The sequence below is a fragment of the Mixophyes fleayi genome, chromosome 2, assembly GCF_038048845.1.
Source record: "Mixophyes fleayi isolate aMixFle1 chromosome 2, aMixFle1.hap1, whole genome shotgun sequence".
Taxonomy (NCBI): Eukaryota; Metazoa; Chordata; class Amphibia; order Anura; family Limnodynastidae; genus Mixophyes; species Mixophyes fleayi.
The window spans coordinates 33,679,045-33,700,155 of NC_134403.1; positions in this window are offsets into that span (position 1 = coordinate 33,679,045).

Here is a 21,111-nt window from a genome sequence, read left to right on the forward strand (position 1 = left end):
ATAAGTCCCGAAAGATCTCATTGATGAAATCCTGGAAAACCGCGGGGGCATTACACAGCCCGAAGGGCATTACTAAATATTCGTAATGCCCATCTCTGGTGTTAAACGCGGTCTTCCATTCGTCACCGGAACGGATTCTAATTAAATTGTAGGCACCACGAAGATCCAACTTAGTAAATATCCGAGCTCCCTTGATGCGATCAAATAGCTCAGTGATCAGCGGAATGGGATACCGATTCTTGATAGTAATGGCGTTGAGTCCACGAAAATCTATACAAGGGCGTAATGATCCATCCTTCTTTTTGACGAAGAAGAACCCAGCTCCAGCGGGAGAGGTGGAAGGTCGAATGAACCCACGCTGGAGATTCTCCTGTATGTACTCAGATGTGGCTTGAGTTTCAGGTAACGAGAGAGGATAGACCCGACCCCTGGGAGGAGTCTTGCCAGGTAGAAGGTCGATCGGACAATCCCAAGAACGATGAGGAGGAAGACGTTCAGACTGAGCTTTATCAAACACATCGGCAAATGAAGCATACTGAGGAGGGAGTCCCGGGGAGGAAGATGAGATGGAAGATTGCTGTACTTTAAGAGGAATAACTTGAGAGAGACAACGATGGTGACATTCAGGCCCCCAAGACGTAACTTGAGGGGTGCGCCAGTCAATCTGGGGAGAGTGACATTGAAGCCATGGAAGGCCTAAGACAATCGGACTTGTCGTAACAGGAAGAATTAAAAACGAAATTTCTTCATGGTGTAGTACACCAATCTGAAGGGTTACTGGAGACGTACTCTGGGTGATGAGACCATTGATGAGACGTGATCCATCTATAGCCGTCACAGTAATGGGTGTTTTTAAAGTGATCACTGGTAGGGACCATTGATTCACTAGTGATTTAGAAATGAAATTTCCTGCTGCTCCGGAATCAATCAATGCCTGTGACTCAAAGGATTTGGTAGCAAAGGAAATCGTAACATCGAAAGCGCAGACTTTAGATTTCATAGACAATGGAGAGGACTCCAGGGACCCTAACTTCACCTCTCCAGAACTAGTTAGGGCCTGGCATTTCCCGATTTCTTAGGGCAAGAACTGAGCATATGTGTGGAATCAGCACAATAGATACAGAGTCTATTCTTTACTCTTCGTTTCCTCTCTTCTAAAGATAATTTGGAACGTCCTATCTCCATGGGAATCACAGAAGGTGAAACTGGACGAAATTGAGGGTTTAAACGAAGAGGTGCTTTAGCAGAAGTTGTTTTCTCAGATTCTCTTTCACGAAATCTCATGTCTACACGATGGCAAAGAGAGATCAAATCTTCTAGTGACGAAGGAAGCTCTTGGGTAGTCAGTGCATCTTTAATTTTATCGGAGAGCCCCTGCCAGAAGGCGGCAACTAATGCTTCAGTGTTCCACTGAAGTTCAGAGGCTAAGATCCTAAATTGAATGACATACTGTCCTACTGTATGGGAGCCTTGTCGCAAACGAAGAATGCTGGAAGCAGCGGAGGTCACACGACCTGGTTCATCGAACACACTTCGGAACGTGGAAATGAATTTGGCACTATCTTGTAGAATTGGATCGTTTCTTTCCCACAGAGGGGAGGCCCAAGCCAGGGCTTGTCCAGAAAACAATGAGATAAGATAGGCCACTCTGGAACGATGGGTAGAAAAATTTTGAGGTTGGAGTTCAAAATGGACTGAACATTGGTTAAGGAAACCTCTACAAGTTTTGGGGTCCCCGTCATATTTTGACGGAGTAGGCAGGTGAAGCGTAGGAGCTGTAGACACCTGGGATGGCACTGGGGAAACGGAGGAAAGTACAGGAGCTTCAATACTAGCTGTAACAGTCTGTCCAGATGTTCCTTGGGAGGTTAACGATTGGTAACATTGAAGTAACAGCTGTTGGCGAGCATCCTGTTGCTCCACACGGCTGACCAGATGCTGCAGCATCTCTTTAGCAGTAGGTTCCGTATCTGGGTCAATCTGGCCTGATCTTACTGTCACGGGCACTAGGAGTCTTTACCCAGGGATCACCAGGTGATAGGCTTACCAGAGCAGTATAGGTGGTAATATGGTACTCTGGTAGCAGGGTGATCACGGAACAGGAAATCGCAGATGATGAGATGCTCAGGAAAGTCTATGACTAGCAGCACTGGCAATATGGAGGTAGTAATACACGAGGAACTGTATGGACAAAGGACACGTGAAGGTAGTCAGTGGTCTGCGGTAGCAAGTTGTACCACTGCTATAGTGAGGAGGAATGTCCAACAGAAACGAGGAGGTGATGAGAGTCAGCGGTCTGCGGATAGCAAGTTGTACCGCTGTCTGAGTGAAGGAATGGAATCCAAGTGGAGGTATCCGGGGAGTCAGTGGTCTGCGTTAGCAAGTTGTACCACTGCTATGTGAGAGGATACTGGAACAGGTGAAACTGTAAACAGGAGTCAGTGGTCTGCCACTAGCAAGTTGTACTACTGAATATATATGTGAGGAGGTGCACGGGGAGAGACTGCAACACAATATATACACGGGCACCTTGACTTTGATCCACAGTAATATGCACAATATAAATGTATAAATGACTGAACAACACTGCCAATATAGAAAGTCTCTTGAAGTAATCCGGCATGAGATAACACAGTCAATGATGGCAGTAGAGTCAGCAGATAGTACACTCCAGAGGAGAACCAACACAGTCAATGATGGCAATAGACTCAGCGGATAGTACACTCCAGAGGAGAACCAACACAGTCCAGCAAGGTATGCAATACACAGCACAGTCAATGGGAAGTATGCATACCGTGGTTCAGGAGAAGGCAGTCAGACAGGAGTGCAGAGATACCTGAAGGGCAGGAGGCCAGCAGGATACAAGTCCCTGGATGGGTGAAGCAGGGGTCTAGCAGGTGCAGCGCACAGGTAGGTAGACCAGCAGGGAACACAGGAAGGCGTGGAGAGCGGATCAGCAGTAGATGGATGAGTAGCGCTGAGAAGTAACAGCAGCGGGTCTCTGCGGGAACACGGAGGTAACCAATAGCAACCAGCAGGTGCAGTAACGATGGGACACCGAAACAGAGTTGAACTGGAACAGATGATCACGGAGAGTAGCGGGTAGCAATAGTGGCAGCAGACTCAAGGAAACACGGTAGAGTAGACAAGGACTGAAGACTGAAGCGCACAGAGGCAGCGGATAGGAATCAGCTAAACAGTCACGATGAAACACAGACGGGTTGCAGGTTGAAGACTGTAGTGCACGGAGGCAGCGGGTAGGAATCAGCTAGCAGTCACGATGATGAAACACAGACGAGTTGCAGGTTGAAGACTGTAGTGCACGGAGGCAGCGGATAGGAATCAGCTGGCAGTCACAATCATGAACAGGTGAGTGGATGTGGTTGAAGCCTGTAATGCACGGAGGCAGCGGATAGGCATCAGCTAACAGTCCCAATGATACATGGTAGAGTTGAAGTGATTAGAAGACTGTAGTGCACGGAGGCAGCGGATAGGAATCAGCTCACAGTCACGATGATACAGTAGATGGTAGAAGTGGTATGGGAACCACAGTAGCAGAAGTGGTTTGGAAACCACAGAGGTAGAAGTGGTTTGGAAACCACAGGAATCAGCAGGGCTGAATAAACAAGGAAACACAGGAACACCTTCAGAGACTCATGGGGAATGAGACTCCAAGATCAGGCAACGTGGTGTTGACCACAGGTGCTTAATATAGGGAGGTTGCCTGATCTGCCAATTAAGTTAAAGGAACATACACTGAAGGTTTGGAAAGGGCTGCGCATGCGCAGTCCCTCAGGATAGAGGACGTCCACGGTTCCTAATAGTCCGGGAAGAAGCACTCACAGTCCGGTGAGTGACAATCATCATCATCATCATCAACATTTATTTATATAGCGCCAGCAAATTCCGTAGCGCTTTACAATTGAGAACAAACATTAATAAGACAATACTGGGTAATACATACAGACAGAGAGGTAAGAGAACCCTGCTCGAAAGCTTACAATCTATAGGACAATGGGAGTTTGAAACACAAGAGCATTTGCTACTTCATATTGCACAATGGACCAGTCAGACTGCAAAGGTAAAAGTATTGAGTGGGCTGTGTGTGTTGCAGTGTTTGTCAGAGGGTTGTTGTCTTGCGTTAGCTGTGTAGAGGATGGTAATAGGGTAATCTAGGGAAATTAAGATGATGGTTGAGGAATATCATAACCTTGTCTGAAGAGGTGGGTTTTCAGTGAACGCTTGAAGGTTTGCAGACTAGAGGAAAGTCTTACTGTGCGTGGGAGGGAATTCCATAAAGTAGGTGCAGCCCGGAAAAAATCCTGTAACCGAGAATGGGAGGATGTGATAATAGTGGAGGAGAGACGTAGATCTTGTGCAGAACGGAGGTGTCGAGTAGGGAGATATTTCGAGACAAGTGAGGAAATGTATGTCGGTGCAATTTTGTTGATGGTCTTGTATGTTAGTAGAAGAATTTTATATTGGATTCGTTGAAATACAGGCAGCCAATGTAGAGACTGACAGAGTGGCTCAGCAGAGGAATAACAGTTTGTAAGGAAAATCAGTCTAGCCGCTGCGTGCAAAATAGATTGTAGGGGTTCAAGTCTGACTTTGGGAAGACCAGTAAGGAGGGAATTGCAATAGTCGATGCGGGAGATGATGAGTGCATGAATTAATGTTTTTGCGGTGTCTTGTGTCAGATATGTGCGTATTCTGGAAATGTTCTTTAGGTGTATGTAACATGATTTAGATATAGAGTTGATGTGGGGAATAAACGACAGTTGAGAATCAAGGATTACACCTAGGCAACGAGCTTGCGGGGTGGGATTTATGGTCATGTTATCGACAGAAATAGAAATGTCAGGCAGGAAGCTTCTGTTTTTGGGTGGGAATATTATTAATTCAGTTTTTGAAAGATTGAGTTTGAGTTGGCGAGAATGGGTTTTTTTGTTATACAAACTCAGAGCTTCAGCCATAATTTGAAAGCAAATCAGTAGGGAATTTTACACTTGCTTTTATTTAAAAATGCCCCAGGATAACATATTTAATTAAACAAAAATGAGTTATCTTTCAAAATAAAATAAGAAGTGTATTACAATATTTACATTGCAAACTTAATTTCAGTTAAGCAGACATTAATTAGAGATTGTTTGTTTATATGAATATATTTTAAAGTGTTTTATTAAATGTATGCATCTTAATGGCCCCGAAGCATCCATTATAAACATATGCAAATGCACAGTGTGTGCTAAGTATATGTAAATGCGTATAAGATTTACATAGACATAGAGTACATTAAGAAACACATGGGGCTCTTTCAGAATCCTATAACATAATGTATAGATTTCAGAGGCAGAAATTCTGCATTTTACAAATGTGAACTTCAAATACAGAAAACACAGAACAAATAAAAAGCTGAAGCCTTGAACTGAATAACATACCTTAATCCCAAACGAGTTGCTTAGAGTTAAATGATTCTACAAATTTTAACGTTTTTACAAATATTGATGTCTTGCAGCTGGCGAAATAATTTGAGAATTCTGAGCCAAAACAGTTTCTACCAGTTGGTTTGGAAAGAGAGGATCAGAAGACAGGAATTCAACACATTCCCTCTTATTCCAATAACCGCTCATTCCCCCTAGCCAACTTTGTTATTCTAGTGAACAACAGAGTCGTGGTAGAGGCCAAATCAACAGTTAAAATATAAATATGAATGTATATAAATGTTTGATTTTTAATACTGTGTCCTATTTAAGTTTCTCACACCTAAGTAAGCTGAACGTCTCTTCAAGCTACAGGATCTTATGAGATAATCTTGTCAACCAGGTAGCTATTTAAAATAAGGTTTTTGTGAGAACAAGAGGATATTGGTAATATAAGGTGTCATCCTGATCAATTAGCATGGAGGTGTGACCAGACTGTGTGTGACAGGGGCAAACGCAGGATTGGTAGAGAGGGGTTTCCATGCCACACCGCCAGTGGGTGTGGCCAGTATGCTGTGGGGTGTAGCTATAATTTTAGACAGTTCTTGGCTGCTCTCCAACTCTTCCTATCCCCATCATATACACGGGCAATGCTGCGTGCACTACTGTTAGGGGCACGTAGCTTTCCCTTTTCGAGCAGAGCTGTGTGAAGCAGGACATACCTCCCAACTGTCCCTACAATCAGGACAAAGTCCTGACTGAGTGTGTCAGAACAGTTGACAAACTGTCCTGCTCTCTCCTACCTGTTCTTGCTGCTTTCAATACTTGTTGGGGAGAGATGGCTGTGAACAGTGCAGACAGAAACAATCTGCACACAAGCTGCATAGTGGCTGGTCCCGGGGCAGGATCCAGCCACCTCAAGCATACAGTACCCCAGGCTGGGAAGGGGGGGGGGGTTCCAGGCACTAGAAACCCCTCTCGGTTTGCCTATGTGTGGAGTAGTTGTAACAGCTAGGCTGATGCTATGGCTGCATAAAATGTACTGGTTGATGTATGCTAAAGACAAGGGAGTTTCATTGCATGGAAATAGCCTCGACTCAGTGACATCACAGCGGAGAGGGCTGAGGAAAGTTTGGTTTAAAACCCCTTGAACAACTATCCTTAGTGTCAGAATTGTTGGGATCAATCTAATTGAAAGCTGTTCCAGATGACCATAAGTGAGTGTTCTATTTTCTGCAATTTTTGTATTCCTTTTATTTTCATAACAATAAAGAAAGTTGTTGTCAGCGCTTATCCTTAACACTGCATATGTTTGTATCTAGCAATAAAAAATCATGAGGGGGGGTATTCAATTGTCAGCGAGTTGTTTTTTTGACCGCGTTAAGTCATTTTATAATTTTTGAGCGGGTTCATTTTACCCGTGATTCAATTCCATTTTTAACGCTCAATTTTTTTTCATGAAACGGTCTTCTCGCGCTCCAGTAAAAGGTCTATTGAAAGTATAGGGTGTGTGAGAGGCAGCCACATTAAAAGCTATTCAATTGTTTTTTAACGCGGAGGGGTACAGCAGGAAAATATTCTGTTTTATCTCGCTCCTCCTTGGGGTGTGTTAAAAATAAAAATCCTCTGAAAAGTAAATGCCTAACACCGTGTAAGTTGATTTTCTTGTGAAAAAATAATGAAATAAAATAAACATAAAAAAAAAAATCAAAAAAAAAATCACTAATTATATTTATGAATGTTTTTGGTACAAATATGAATGTAGTAATGTGTTTTGACATGGTATAGATGATTGTATGGTAGAAAATAGTTCAATTAAAAAATATGGTAAAGAAAGTACTGTAATGTAGATATTATCAATGTGTAATCTAATGTATGGAAATGTATGCAAAACCTTTTTTTGTGTTATACATGACCACGTTAAAACTCCCCTAAAAACTCGCAAACACAATGTTTAACGCGCGGTGGCAGCGTTCTCTCTTTTTCAACTGAATTGCAGGAGTTTTCCCACTGCGCTAACTCCAAACGGTCGCTATTGCCGTAAAAAACCCGCGGGAGATTTTTATTTTATGCTGCAGAGAAAAAGAAATTCGCTGAAAATTGAATACCCCCCGAGGAATTAGCTCATAGCTCTCCTTTTATTTAAATAATTGATTTGCATTTATTCTGTATGTCATTTATCACATATTTTCTTATTCCCTATGAACTGTACCTTTTTATATTAAATCTCAAAGTTTAAAAAGTTTGCCCTGACTACTTTAACAAATTGATGAGTCTTTTAAGAAGAGAAGTGGCTGTTTTAACCCTTTCAATGCTAGTTTGTGAATGGGTAAAACGTTTGTCTAACAAAGAGTATATTGTGTGCGCCAGCATGTATATTTGTCTAGAAAAGTTCCTTGGTCCTATTGACCTAATACAATAGACGATGTCAGCTTTTAAGTTGTGTTTGAGCTTGAAGGAACTGCTGTTTGATGTGATTGGGCTAGATCTGTAACCCGTGTGATAGGTGAGTACTAGATGTAGTGTGGAAACTTGTGACAAGCAGTAAAAAAGGAAATTTCTGCTAACAGAACTACTGCAGGTATTTTAGGAGAACAAAAACACACTTGGCCTCATATATGAAGAGCGAAACCGTCAAACCACCCTGTGAAATCAAAGTTGGTAGAACAAATAAATTTCCACCAAGATCATAGGTCTGCGGAGGAAGATTGGGCCATTTCAGAGGAGAAGCCATGTGAACTGGCCAATGTGAGGACTTGGGTGGAGTAAGAGCTACAGAGCAATTATGGAGCAAGCAAACTGGTGCATAACACAAGATTTAATTTTGCAGAGCATGATTATTGTAAAGAGCTAACAGGATAAAGAGGGTGTATATTTAGTGGAATTCCTGGCTATGCAGTTGGGCACATGGTTAGTGGTCAAAGTGGCGGTATGAGAAATGTAAGTGAATGGAATTTGATAGTTTTACAATTAAGACAGTAGAAGAAGTGACGGTATGACATACCACCGTATACACCTCTACATCGACCACTGCGTATGGGCATTTCTACTCAGTAAAAGGAAGTGATATTTGTGCCAGCTCTGAGCTGATCAGATCTCCTCCTATATGTTTAATGGGAAGCATTTGTTGCAGTTTAGGTGCAGAGAAGCTCATTTTTAGGTGCACGTTCCGCAGGGTAAAACACTGTTTCTGATGTCTCCTCATGGCTAATTGAAGCCATAAATAAGGATAAACATTGTAATATTCTTGTACAAAAATCAGAGATATTTTTGGAATTTGTAGTTCCAGGAGGTTTTGCTTTTTATATGAATGCACTTCTAGTTTGGGGATACATTTCCCAAAAGCCAAGAGTAGGCATGAACCTACATCTAGGTGAACCACTTCAAAGCCAAGATGTATACGCATCTCAATTGAGACCCAGTGCAAAGAAAAGTTGAAACCTGGGGGAAGCCAACCATGGCCTTATCTGTGTGGAGCTTGTATGTTCTCCCCATGTTTGAGTGGGTTTCCTCCGGGTGCTACGGTTTCCTCCCACACTCCAAAAACATACAAGTAGGTTAACTGACTACTATTAAAATTGACCTTAGTCTCTCTTGGTCTGTGTGCGTGTGTCTGTGTGTGTGCTTGTTAGGGAACTTAGACTGTACGCTCCATTGGGACAGGGACTGATGTGAGTGAGTTCTCTGTACAGCACTGTGGAATTAGTGGCGCTATATAAATAGATGATGATGATGATGATGATGATGATGAATAGGGCAAAGAGCCAAGAAGAAAAAGTTGGAACGTTATCCTGTCTGCTTGCAACCCATTCCTACAGAGACCTAGTCATGACAAAATGACATTGGTACCACTAGCCAGCTGACAATCTTTCTGTCATTATCATCAGTATATCTTTATCTGTTATTTATTTTTTTGCTTTATTTTGGCGCATGCTCCGTTATATAACAGCACATGCGCTGTTATATAGCAGAACCCCACTGTGTGTGCTTACTCAAGTCGGCTCGTACACAGTTGAGAGAGATGCCAGGGATGATAACATCATCACCCCTGGCCCACACGCACAGCTTGGCCGCTGGAGAGGCTGGGAGTTTCCGGGTTTGGTCTATAAAAGCCAGACCCGAGACTGCCCTTCGTTCTCTGCTGCCTGCCCTTGGACAACGAGGAAACACTACGCTACAGAAAATATACACTACAGTACAGAATGTATACACTACACTACAGAAAATATACACTACACTACAGAAAGTATACACTACACTACAGAAAGTATATGCTACACTACAGAAAATATACACTACACCCTAGGTTCCCAAACTGTTGCTGTCACAGGGGTGCCGTGGACAGGAACGAAAAAGAAAAACAACTACTTACCAATCCGGCAGCGCCTGGGACCCAGCATCCTCCTCCTTCCTCGTTTCTCACTGAATGCCGGGCGTGACGTCACGCCCAGCATTCAGTGAGAAACGAGGAAGGAGGAGGATGCTGGGTCCTGGGCGCCGCCGGATTGGTAAGTAGTTGTTTTTTTCTTCCTGTCCACGGCGGGGGCACAGCGAGGGGCAGAGGCTGAGGACACAGCGAGGGGCAGAGGCTGAGGGGACAGAGCTGGCAGAGGCAGAGAGAACAGAGCGGGCAGAGGGGACAGAGCGGGCAGAAGCTGAGGACACAGCGAGGGGCAGAGGCTGAGGGGACAGAGCGGGTAGAGGCAGAGAGAACAGAGCGGGCAGAGGGGACAGAGCGGGCAGAGGCTGAGGGGACAGAGCGGGCAGAGGGCACAGCGAGGGGCAGAGGCTGAGGGGACAGAGCGGGTAGAGGCTGAGGGGACAGAGTGGGCAGAGGCTGAGGGCACAGTGAGGGGCAGAGGCTGAGAGGACAGAGCGGGCAGAGGCTGAGGACACATCGAGGGGCAGAGGCTGAGGGGACAGAGCAGGCAGAGGCAGAGGGCACAGCGAGGGGCAGAGGCTGAGGGGGCAGAGCGGGCAGAGGCAGAGGGCACAGCGAGGGGCAGAGGCTGAGGGGGCAGAGCGGGCAGAGGCAGAGGGCACAGCGAGGGGCAGAGGCTGAGGGGGCAGAGTGGGCAGAGGGCACAGCGAGGGGCAGAGGCTGAGGGGGCAGAGGCTGAGGGGACAGAGGCTGAGGGGGCAGAGGCTGAGGGGACAGAGCGGGCAGAGGCTGAGAGGGCACAGTGTGTGTGTGGATGTAGGGGGCACTGAGTGTGTGGATGAGTGTGTGGATGCAGGGGACACTGAGTGTGTGGATGCAGGGGGCACGGTGTGTGTGGATGCAGGGGGCACGGTGTGTGTGTATGCAGGGGGCACGGTGTGTGTGGATGCAGAGGGCACGGTGTGTGTGGATGCAGAGTGGCACAGAGTGTGTGAATGAAGAGTGGCACAGAGTGTGTGGATGCAGGGGGCACAGAGTGTGTTAGCTGTAAATTATTCTTTGACAGAAATATAATTGAAAAAAATATACATAAATAAATTCTTTTCCCTTGGATTTATGTGTATTATTTTTTTATACAACTAAATAAGTATTTCTGTTCTGACCTAAATATTTATTACATCTATTTGACTACTTATAAAACGGGACTGTTCGGTAATTATTTTGGAGGGGTGCCTTGAAAATTTTTTGGAGACTCTAAAGGTGCCGCGAACTGCAAAAGTTTGGGAACCACTGCACTACACTACAGAAAAGGATAGGATAGGATATACTATTCTATAGGAATACACTACACTACAAAAAAATAGCCTACACTACAGAAAAGGAACGTTCGCTATATTGCAGACAAAGAATTGGATCCAGGATACAAGGATTTGATAAGTATCATTGATAATAATATATATATCTATAAAGCTATATGTGTTTGTAATGGTGATTTCCCTATTTATATACATACAACTGCGTAGCTATTGTCTAATATCTGTGATAGTTAATTTAATATTATAAATACTAATTCTTATTAAAGATACATATGTAAAGAAAATAGTGCAAGGATAGTGTCGGCAATAACGTTGGTGAACCTAGGGTTAATTTTATATTGATATACTATGTTATGTTGAACAATCTTCTATAATATAAATGTCTAGTGGCGTGTCTTAGTCTGTCTGTGTGTGGAAAAAAAAAAAACCAAGCTGCAGCGCTACCTGCTGGGCAGAGTTATACACTGACCTATATATTTCTTGAAGGAGAAGTGACAGTTGGGAGTGGTTGGTGGTTGCCAGGAGTGACAGTGAGGAGTTTTTAACACCTTAAGTAGCTTGATTTGACTAGAATGCATGAGTATCATGCACGGGTTACCTGACCTACTAAATTCTTAGTGTGTGTGGAAAAAAACCTCAAAAAGGGCTGAAATTTGGTATACTGACATTATTGACGAGTTGAGGGGTCAAACTCATTTTCGTGAGGTAATTTTACCTCATGAACACGCATGTGTACAGTAGCAGATCCAGGGGGATGCGATCGGGGCAATCGCCCCCCCTAGCAGGGGTTTGCTGACGACGGCTGCACAGTATGTGCAGGTCCGTTTGGCAGTGACAGTGTGCTGCCCGGCTGCTCTGATTGTGTTTTAAACACACTGTCCCTGCCTGTCACTGCCGAGCGGACCTGCACATACTGTGCAGCCCCCGGCAGCCTCACAAGTCGGAAAGGGGGCGGTGCCTAAATCGCCCCGCCCTAACATCCCCCCGGGGAACAAACATTTTCTAGATCCGCCCCTGCATGTGTAGCGGCGTGTGTTAGTGTGTGTGTCTGTGGAAAAAACTATTTTCTCAGAAAGGGCTCATCCGAATGACCTGAAATTTGGTATACTAACATTATTTGACAAAAAAATGCATGAGTATCATGCACGGGTTAACTTGTATAATATATGTGTGAACTGTGAATGCAAGGTTTTCTGTGTTAACAGTAAAATACGTTGATTAGAATTAGAGATGGTCACTGACCCCCGTGTTTTGGTTTTGTTTTTGTTTTTGGATATGGATTACCTTCGTGTTTTGGTTTTGGTTTTGCAAAACCGCCCTTGCGTGTTTTGGTTTTGTTTGGTTTTGCTATTTTTGAAAAAAATACAATTTTTTTGGTCTAAAGTAACCTAATTTAGTGCTCCACCAGTTTCTTAGATAAGTGAGGTAATTCTAAAGCTAATAAATTATGAAAAAAACAGTTTAATCCCTGGTAGGCCGTCCTTAATTCGAACACTTGTCTGGAAATTATACAGACAAACCTGGTTGTCTACCTCCTCCATCTTTGATTATTGGCAATGTAGCCATCGTCTTTGGGTGTATATTACACCCTCCACTTGTAGTTGCATATTAAAAAAAGCAGCCTGCACAGACTGTGGAACTAGAAAGTAAAATTAAATGGACCACGGTAGTTTGGTGGCGATCTATGCCCCCCCCCCGCCCTCCACTTGTTGTTCAATATAAAAAAAGCAACCTGCACAGACTGTGGAACTAGAAAGTAAAATTAAATGGACCACGGTAGTTTAGTGGCTATCTATGCCCCCCCAGCCCTCTACTTGTAGTTCAGTATTAAAAAAGCAGCCTGCACAGACTGTGGAACTAGAAAGTAAAATTAAATGGACCACGGTAGTTTGGTGGCTATCTATGCCCCCCCCCCCCACCCTCCACTTGTAGTTGAATATAAAAAAAGCAGCCTGCACAGACGGTGGAGCTAGAAATTCGAATATACAAAGAAATGGACAAAGGCAGTTTGGTATCTGTCTGCATCAGACCCCCCCCCCATCCACTTGTAGTAAAATAGAAAAAAAAAAGCAGCCTGCATAGACTGTAGAACTAGAAATTCAAATATACAAAGAAATGGACAAAGGCAGTTTGGTATCTGTCTGCATCAGATCCCCTCTTCACTAGGAGTAAAATAGAAAACTATTCAGCCGTTATATAATCTAGAATATAACTAAAAATTGAGAAAGGCAATTTGGTATCTGTCTGCATCATAATCATCAACATCAACATCCTCATTAGCGCCCTCGTCACCTCCACAAATCTCCCCCTCATCCTCTTCTATTTCCAAAGTGGCATCCTCAATTTGTGTATCACCGGCTACACTCGGGCTGTTCAGGTACACATCAGCAGAACTGCTGAAAGGGCCCTTCTTTATGGGTACACTAACAGAATGCTCACGATTAGACATTCCACTGTTGGATGGACTCTCCACAGGGATTGGTGTCATTTGTGAATCAGAGCAAACATTATCCTCTAATGCCTTACTGTTATCTTGCAGCTCGGCTTTGACGCAGAACAGCAGTTGTGCACCAATTGTAGGCTCGGTAACTTTTTGGGATCTGCCACTAATAGCCAAAGATGAAGGCCTCATTCTCTCTTTGCCACTGCGCGTGTAGAATGGCATGTTGGCAATTTTTTTTTTATCGGCACTTAACTTTTGCCAGGTAATACTTCTTTTTCGCCTCAACACAGTAAATTTTTATTTTTATTTTGTTTTTTGGACTGATTTCGAAACACTCTGTAGTTTGACATCGCCTTGCCCAGATGACGTACTGGGAACACTAACATCAGGACTGGTGACAGAACCTGGTTGCTCATTCTGATCATATGTGGACTGCTTTGAATCCATGCTGAGCACCAAGCACTTGTAGTGCTAACAATTATTTGGTAAGATACTGCTGACAAATATGACTTTTGACAGCCAGAAATATTTATGCACAATTATGGGGGACACCCCAAAAGCACTGGGGAGTGCTAAAAATTATTTGGTAGATACTGCTGACAGATATGACTTTTGACAGCCAGAAATATTTATGCACAATTATGGGGGACACCCCAAAAGCACTGAGGAGTGCTAAAAATTATTTGGTAGATACTGCTGACAGATATGACTTTTGACAGCCAGATATATTTATGCACAATTATGGGGGACACCCCAAAGGCACTGGGGAGGGCTAGAAAATATTTGGTAGGTACTGCTGACAGATATGACTTTTGACAGCCAGAAATATTTATGCACAATTAGGGGGGACACCCCAAAAGCACTGGGGAGTGCCAAATATTACAAAAATAAAATAAACCTCTATCCTCCTTTCTTCTCTAGCGATTTTTGTTACAGCAATTGGAATAAGAATATTGTATTCTCTGTCCGTGCTCTAATCAGCCTGTGACTACACCCTGCTCTCTCCCTCTGTCAAATGGCGATGGATTGCTGTGGAGACGTGTATTTATAATCTTGAAGTATCGTGAGAACCGAGCCACGAGATCCGACGACGTCACGATGATGTTCGGCCTCGATTTGGATTCGGAGCGGGCGGGAGAGTACCGAGCTACTCAGCTCGGTACTCGGATACCCAAAGTTCGGGTGGGTTCGGTTCTCGGGGAACCGGACCCGCCCATCTCTAATTAGAATACATACATATGTTGTGAGTATTGGTTATTTTAACAAATATATATTGTGAAGTACTGCTGAGATACAGTGGTTATTCGATAAATAATTCTGTAAAGCTTAAGTGTTATTTAGCGTGGTTAAAAGACTGAGTAAGGCAACATTGTTTAAGGAAAAGTGCATAAAAGTGCAAGTTTTATAACGAGTGTATCTGAGAACAGAATAAAAGGATAACGTGCAGAACGAAGCATAACTATGGGTGCTTTTATATGTTAGATTCTCATTAATATTGCCTCACATCAATACATGGTTGTATCTCATGGGGTAGACTATAGGTGCCCTTTAAAAAAAATTGAATGGCACAGAGGGATGTGAACTCCTTCCTCTCTGCTTAAACATTTTTCTGCAAGAACAAGAACCATCTTTACAAGGTCTCATGCATTTGCTTGTTTTCTAATCCCTTCGGAAACAATGGTTAAACGAGATACGATCACACGAGAATGGCTAAGCTAGGGAAAGGCAATGGTTATATGAGGGAGATGTGACTTAATCTTTATCCAGTGGATCAGATTTTTTTTTCCCAAGCAGCTAGATATAAACTTGCCAAGACTCCAGCCCCAGAGTGTAAAATATCAAATTAATCTTTGTCCTCTGCAGCAGAATGTGTTATTACCTCAGTTTAAAGCAGGCAGACATTGGTCTCCGAACTGAAAAGAAACATATTATTTTAGGATTTTGCAGAGCGTAGAGCAGGTTCTTAAACAACTTAAGAGCTGCAGTGCATGTGGAGGAAACCTCCGTAATCGCTTTGTACACCAATATCAGAGGATGAGTGTGGAAATATTTTTGCCAAACAGTTAATAACAAAACATAATAATAATAAATACTGCATAATATTGGCATTACTTAGAACCAAACAGTTACCCAATGAACAGAGCTTGAGTTATTGCAAATTAGTTCAGCTCTCAAACAAGTTGGATGTGTGAAGTCACACGTCCTCACCCAGTCACGCATGACACAGCCTCCCGCAAGATCAGCACATTCATTTCCTGAAATAGTCTGTGCTGCTGTGAACATTCTGATGATCTGATTGGCTACAGGTTGATCTCTCCCTGTTTATTTCACAACCAGGGGCAGATGGACATGCAGGAGATGAAGAGCGGTGATAAAGAGATACCCTTATACATAAGCCTCAACCTAGTTTACACTCCACGGAGCTCCACTTTATTCGGCTTCTAGTGGAGTTCAGTTAATTACTATAAAAGCAAAATTGTACTTATCATAGTTGCTGCGTTGCTCAGATCTTCCAGGGTGGCACGGGCCTACAACACAATCCTCTCTCCTCTTGCCTAACTCTCTAGTAGCAGAAATGGTGAGTTTAAGGGGCATTGACACTTACTCTGCCCATTTGAGTGACAAGAAGAGGTATGCAGCATGGAGTCATTACTACAACATTCCTACTGTATCCAGCAAACAGCCCGGGGCTCCTCTGTCAACATTCTACAGGATGTTTCTACTCTGATGGATGTCAGCAGCACAAGCACAATGCCAGATTCAGATATTGTGGGCCCCTGGGCTATAAGCTGGGCTACAGGTACTGTGAGCCCACCCTCCTGCTGCCAATTCATCAGACAGTCCCATCACATTCTAAACAGTCTATTTCCTACCTGTTCTTGCAGTTTACACTTCCTGCTGGTTTCTTAAACTCAGCTGCTGCTAGGCCGGATACTGGAATGTTGGGCCCTGTTTGGAAAATGCATAGTTACTATGGATCTCCTGGAAAGCTGAGCAGATAAAATACACCCTAACCAGCTCCAGCATTAAATTTACATAGCATTCACATTTAAAAAATGGGTCTATTTTTGCTAACTAGCAGTGATACACTTCCCCACAATCCAGCTCCTCCACATTACAGTATCCCAGCTCCCAAGTTACAGAAATCGGGTATATCAGTCCCACACTAAAGTAATACTAGCCTCCCTGACGCTGAAAACTGCACTAACACCACCTCTCTCCCACTCTGCCCTTATGCCATCCCTCTCCCCACACTGCTCCAATACTAAACCTTTCCCCACACTGCCCCAATACCACCCCTCTCCCTATACTGTCCCAATGCTACCTCTCTCCCTACACTGCCCCAATAGCACCCTGCTGCCCACAGTCCGCTCCTCCAGCATCGCACTGTCCCTCAAAAGCATCTCAGGCCGGCCACCCAGCATCACCCGCCCCTCCAGCATCTCAATGTCCCCAGCAGCTTCACACTGTCCAGCCCAGCATCTCAGTGCCCCCCCCAGCTTCACCTGCCCTCCCAGTCAGGGCCCTCTTAACAACATTATGGGCCCCTGGGCAAAGCAGTGCATCGGGGCCCCTATATATTTTATAAATATTTATATATATATATATATATATATATATATATATATATATATATATATCACATTTTTTATGCATTGGTCAGCCGTCAGCGTCCCTTGAAATAAACCTTTAATTTACCTTTTAATCGGCTTATTTTCTGATGCGATGCTCTTCACTTTTCTTTCCAGTCACTGCTGCTGCCTGCTGATTAAAGTTGTTTTCGCGCGGGGGACTCCTCCGTGCTGCGCTCCGCAGTGGATGTCGGGCAGGCGCGATGATGTCACACCCGACATGCACTGCAAGTGCCACATGGAGGAGGAGACCAGGGAGGGAGCCAGATCGCCAGCTGACCGCAAGGTAAGTATTTACTCTTTTTTTTTTTTGCCTCTGACGGGCCCCCTGGCCTGCAGGGCCCCGGGCACCTGCCCATTGTGCCCAATGGAAGAGACGGCCCTGCTCCCAGTAACTCAATGTCCCCCTACCCGCCGAGTATCACATCATTATTTACTTATCTTACTCATATCCTCTTGCCTGTGTGGCAAGAAAATGTCTAAATCATTTATTTGAAAAAGAATAAATAAAAAAGCTTAACTCAAAAAAAACCTTTGTTAGGGCCCCCCAGCTGCCCGAGGCCCCTGGGCTGTAGCCCCTTTAGCCCTAGCGTTAATCTGTCTATGCACAAGCACAGCATAGGTAAGTACAGTGGGCTGGGGGTGTCATAATGTGTCTGGGGGGAATATAATGATGTGGCTGGGGAGGGTGTGAGGTGGCTATGGAGGTTGCTATGTGGCTGGGAGTGGTGTGATGTGGCTGAGGGTGGAGTGATGTGGCTGGGAGGTGCCATGATGTGGCTTGGGGTGGCGTGATTTAGCTGGGGGGTGGCGTGATGTGACTGGGGAATGGCGTGATATGGATGGGGGGGTGAATGTGGCTGGGGGGTGGCGTGATGTGGCTGGGGGTGGAGTGATGTGGCTGGGAGGTGCCATGATGTGGCTTGGGGTGGCGTGATTTAGCTGGGGGGTGGCGTGATGTGGCTGGGGAATGGCGTGATATGGATGGGGGGGTGACATGATGTGGCTGGGGGGTGGCGTGATGTGGCTGGGGGTGGAATGATGTGGCAGAGGGATGGCCTGAGGTGGCTGGGAATGGCATGATGTGGATAGGGGGTTGGCGTGTTGTGGCTGGTGAATGGCATGATATGGCTGGGGGGGTACCGTGTTGTGGCTAGGGAGGGTTTGATGTGGTCAGGGAGGGTGTGTTGTGTCCAGTGGCGGATCAAGGGGGGGGGGCGGCTGCTCTATGTGCGGACCTGCACATAGTGTACAGCCGCCGGCAGCCTTAGAAATCAGAAAGGGGTGGGGCCTAAATCGCCCCCCCCCTAAAATCGCCCCGGGTAAAGCAGTTGTCTAGACCCGCCCCTGGTTGTGTCTAGAGAGGTCGTGATGTGGCTGGGGGTGGCGTGAAGTGGCTGGAGGGTGGAATGATGTGGCTGGGGGTGGAGTGATGTGGCTGGGGAATTGCGTGATATGGATGGGGGGATGGCGTGATGTGGCTGGAGGATGGCGTGATATGGATGGAGGGGTGGCGGGATGTGGCTGGGGAATTGCGTGATATGGATGGGGGGGTGGCGTGAAGTGGCTGGAGGTTGGAATGATGTGGCTGGGGGTGGAGTGATGTGGCTGGGGAATTGCGTGATATGGATGGGGGGATGGCGTGATGTGGCTGGGGGATGGTGTGATATGGATGGAGGGGTGGCGGGATGTGGCAGGGGGATGGCCTGAGGTGGCTGGGAATGGCATGATGTTGATAGGGGGTTGGCGTGTTGTCGCTGGGGGATGGCGTGATGTGGCTGGGGGATGGCATGATATGGCTGGGGGGTAGCGTGTTGTTGCTAGGGAGGGTGTGATGTGGATGGGGAGGTCGTGATGTGGCTGGGAGATGGCGTTAAGTGGCTGGGGGGTGAAATGATGTGGCTGGGGGTGGAGTGATGTGGCTAGAGGATGGCGTGATGTGGCTGGGGGTGGAGTGATGTGGCTGGGGATGGTGTGATGTGGCAGGGGGATGGCCTGAGGTAGCTTTGGGATGGCGTGATATGAATGGGGGGATGATGTGTTGTGGCTGGGGGATGGCATGATATGGCTGGGGGGGTGGCATGATGTGGCTGGGGGATGGTGTGATGTGGCTGGGGGATGGCATGATATGGCTGGGGGGGTGGCATGATGTGGCTGGGGATGGTGTGATGTGGCTGGGGGATGGCATGATATGGCTGGGGGGGTGGCATGATGTGGCTGGGGGATGGTGTGATGTGGCTGGGGGATGGCATGATATGGCTGGGGGGTGGCATGATGTGGCTGGGGATGGTGTGATGTGGCTGGGGGATGGCATGATATGGCTGGGGGGGTGGCATGATGTGGCTGGGGATGGTGTGATGTGGCTGGGGGATGGCGTGATATGGATGGGGGGATGACGTGTTGTGGCTGGGGGATGGTGTGATGTGGCTGGGGGATGGTGTGATGTGGCTGGGGGATGGCATGATATGGCTAGGGGGGTTGGCATGATGTGGCTGGGGATGGTGTGATGTGGCTGGGGGATGGCATGATATGGCTAGGGGGGTTGGCATGATGTGGCTGGGGATGGTGTGATGTGGCTGGGGGATGGCATGATATGGCTGGGGGGGATGACATGTTGTGGCTGGGGAGGCTGTGATGTGGATGGGGAGGTCGTGATGTGGCTGGGAGATGGCGTTAAGTGGCTGGGGGGTGAAATGATGTGGCTGGGGGTGGAGTGATGTGGCTAGAGGATGGCGTGATGTGGCTGGGGTGGAGTGATGTGGCTGGGGATGGCGTGATGTGGCTGGGGGATGGCATGATATGGCTGGGGGGGTGGCATGATGTGGCTGGGGATGGTGTGATGTGGCTGGGGGATGGCATGATATGGCTGGGGGGATGACATGTTGTGGCTGGGGAGGCTGTGATGTGGCAGGGGGATGGCCTGAGGTAGCTTTGGGATGGCGTGATATGGATGGGGGGATGATGTGTTGTGGCTGGGGGATGGCATGATATGGCTGGGGGGGTGGCATGATGTGGCTGGGGGATGGTGTGATGTGGCTGGGGGATGGCATGATATGGCTGGGGGGGTGGCATGATGTGGCTGGGGATGGTGTGATGTGGCTGGGGGATGGCATGATATGGCTGGGGGGGATGACATGTTGTGGCTGGGGAGGCTGTGATGTGGCTAAGGATGGCATGATGTGCATAGAGGGGTAGCGTTTTGTGGCTAGGGAGGATGTCATGTGGATGGGGAGGGTGTGATAAATGTAATATTTTAGTATTTAATATATGTATTATATACTGCGTGATCTGTATTATGTACTGTGTTCACTTATTGCTCAGTTTTCCATATTTCATGTATCATTTTGCAAACAGGTCCCAACATTCCAGGATCCATATATGAATCCAGTACCAGGTTGTGAAAGCTGCAATAACAGGTAGGTGAGAACAGCCCAGTTTTAATACATAATATGTCATATATTGGCCACGCCCCCAACACAATATGGTCACGCTGCTGTACGGTGGCAAGTAACCGTTTTACTACTTATCTGTGGGGGAAGAGGGGCAACAAAGTTGCTGTACTAGGCCCCAAATTGCTCTTGGCAGCCCGGCTTATACTCAATCGTATTTGCCCTCATTGTGGACCTATTTTCCTGGATCGCCACACCCAAGACGTGCCAGAACTGTCTTATACTGATTGAGTTTTTTGGAATCACAAGCAGAGCCTGTCAGTCACAGCTACAATCCTTTTAATAACTCGGTCCAGGTAAGGTAATTACTGAATGGACTGAAATGTGCACAACCACCACATGCAACATTTACTAATCTCCTCCTTCCTTTACCTGGAGAAACAGTATTATATTTAATATATATATTTTATTAGATAAAAGCATTGTTTTTTTTAACTTAAATTATATCTTATTAAAGTTACTAACTT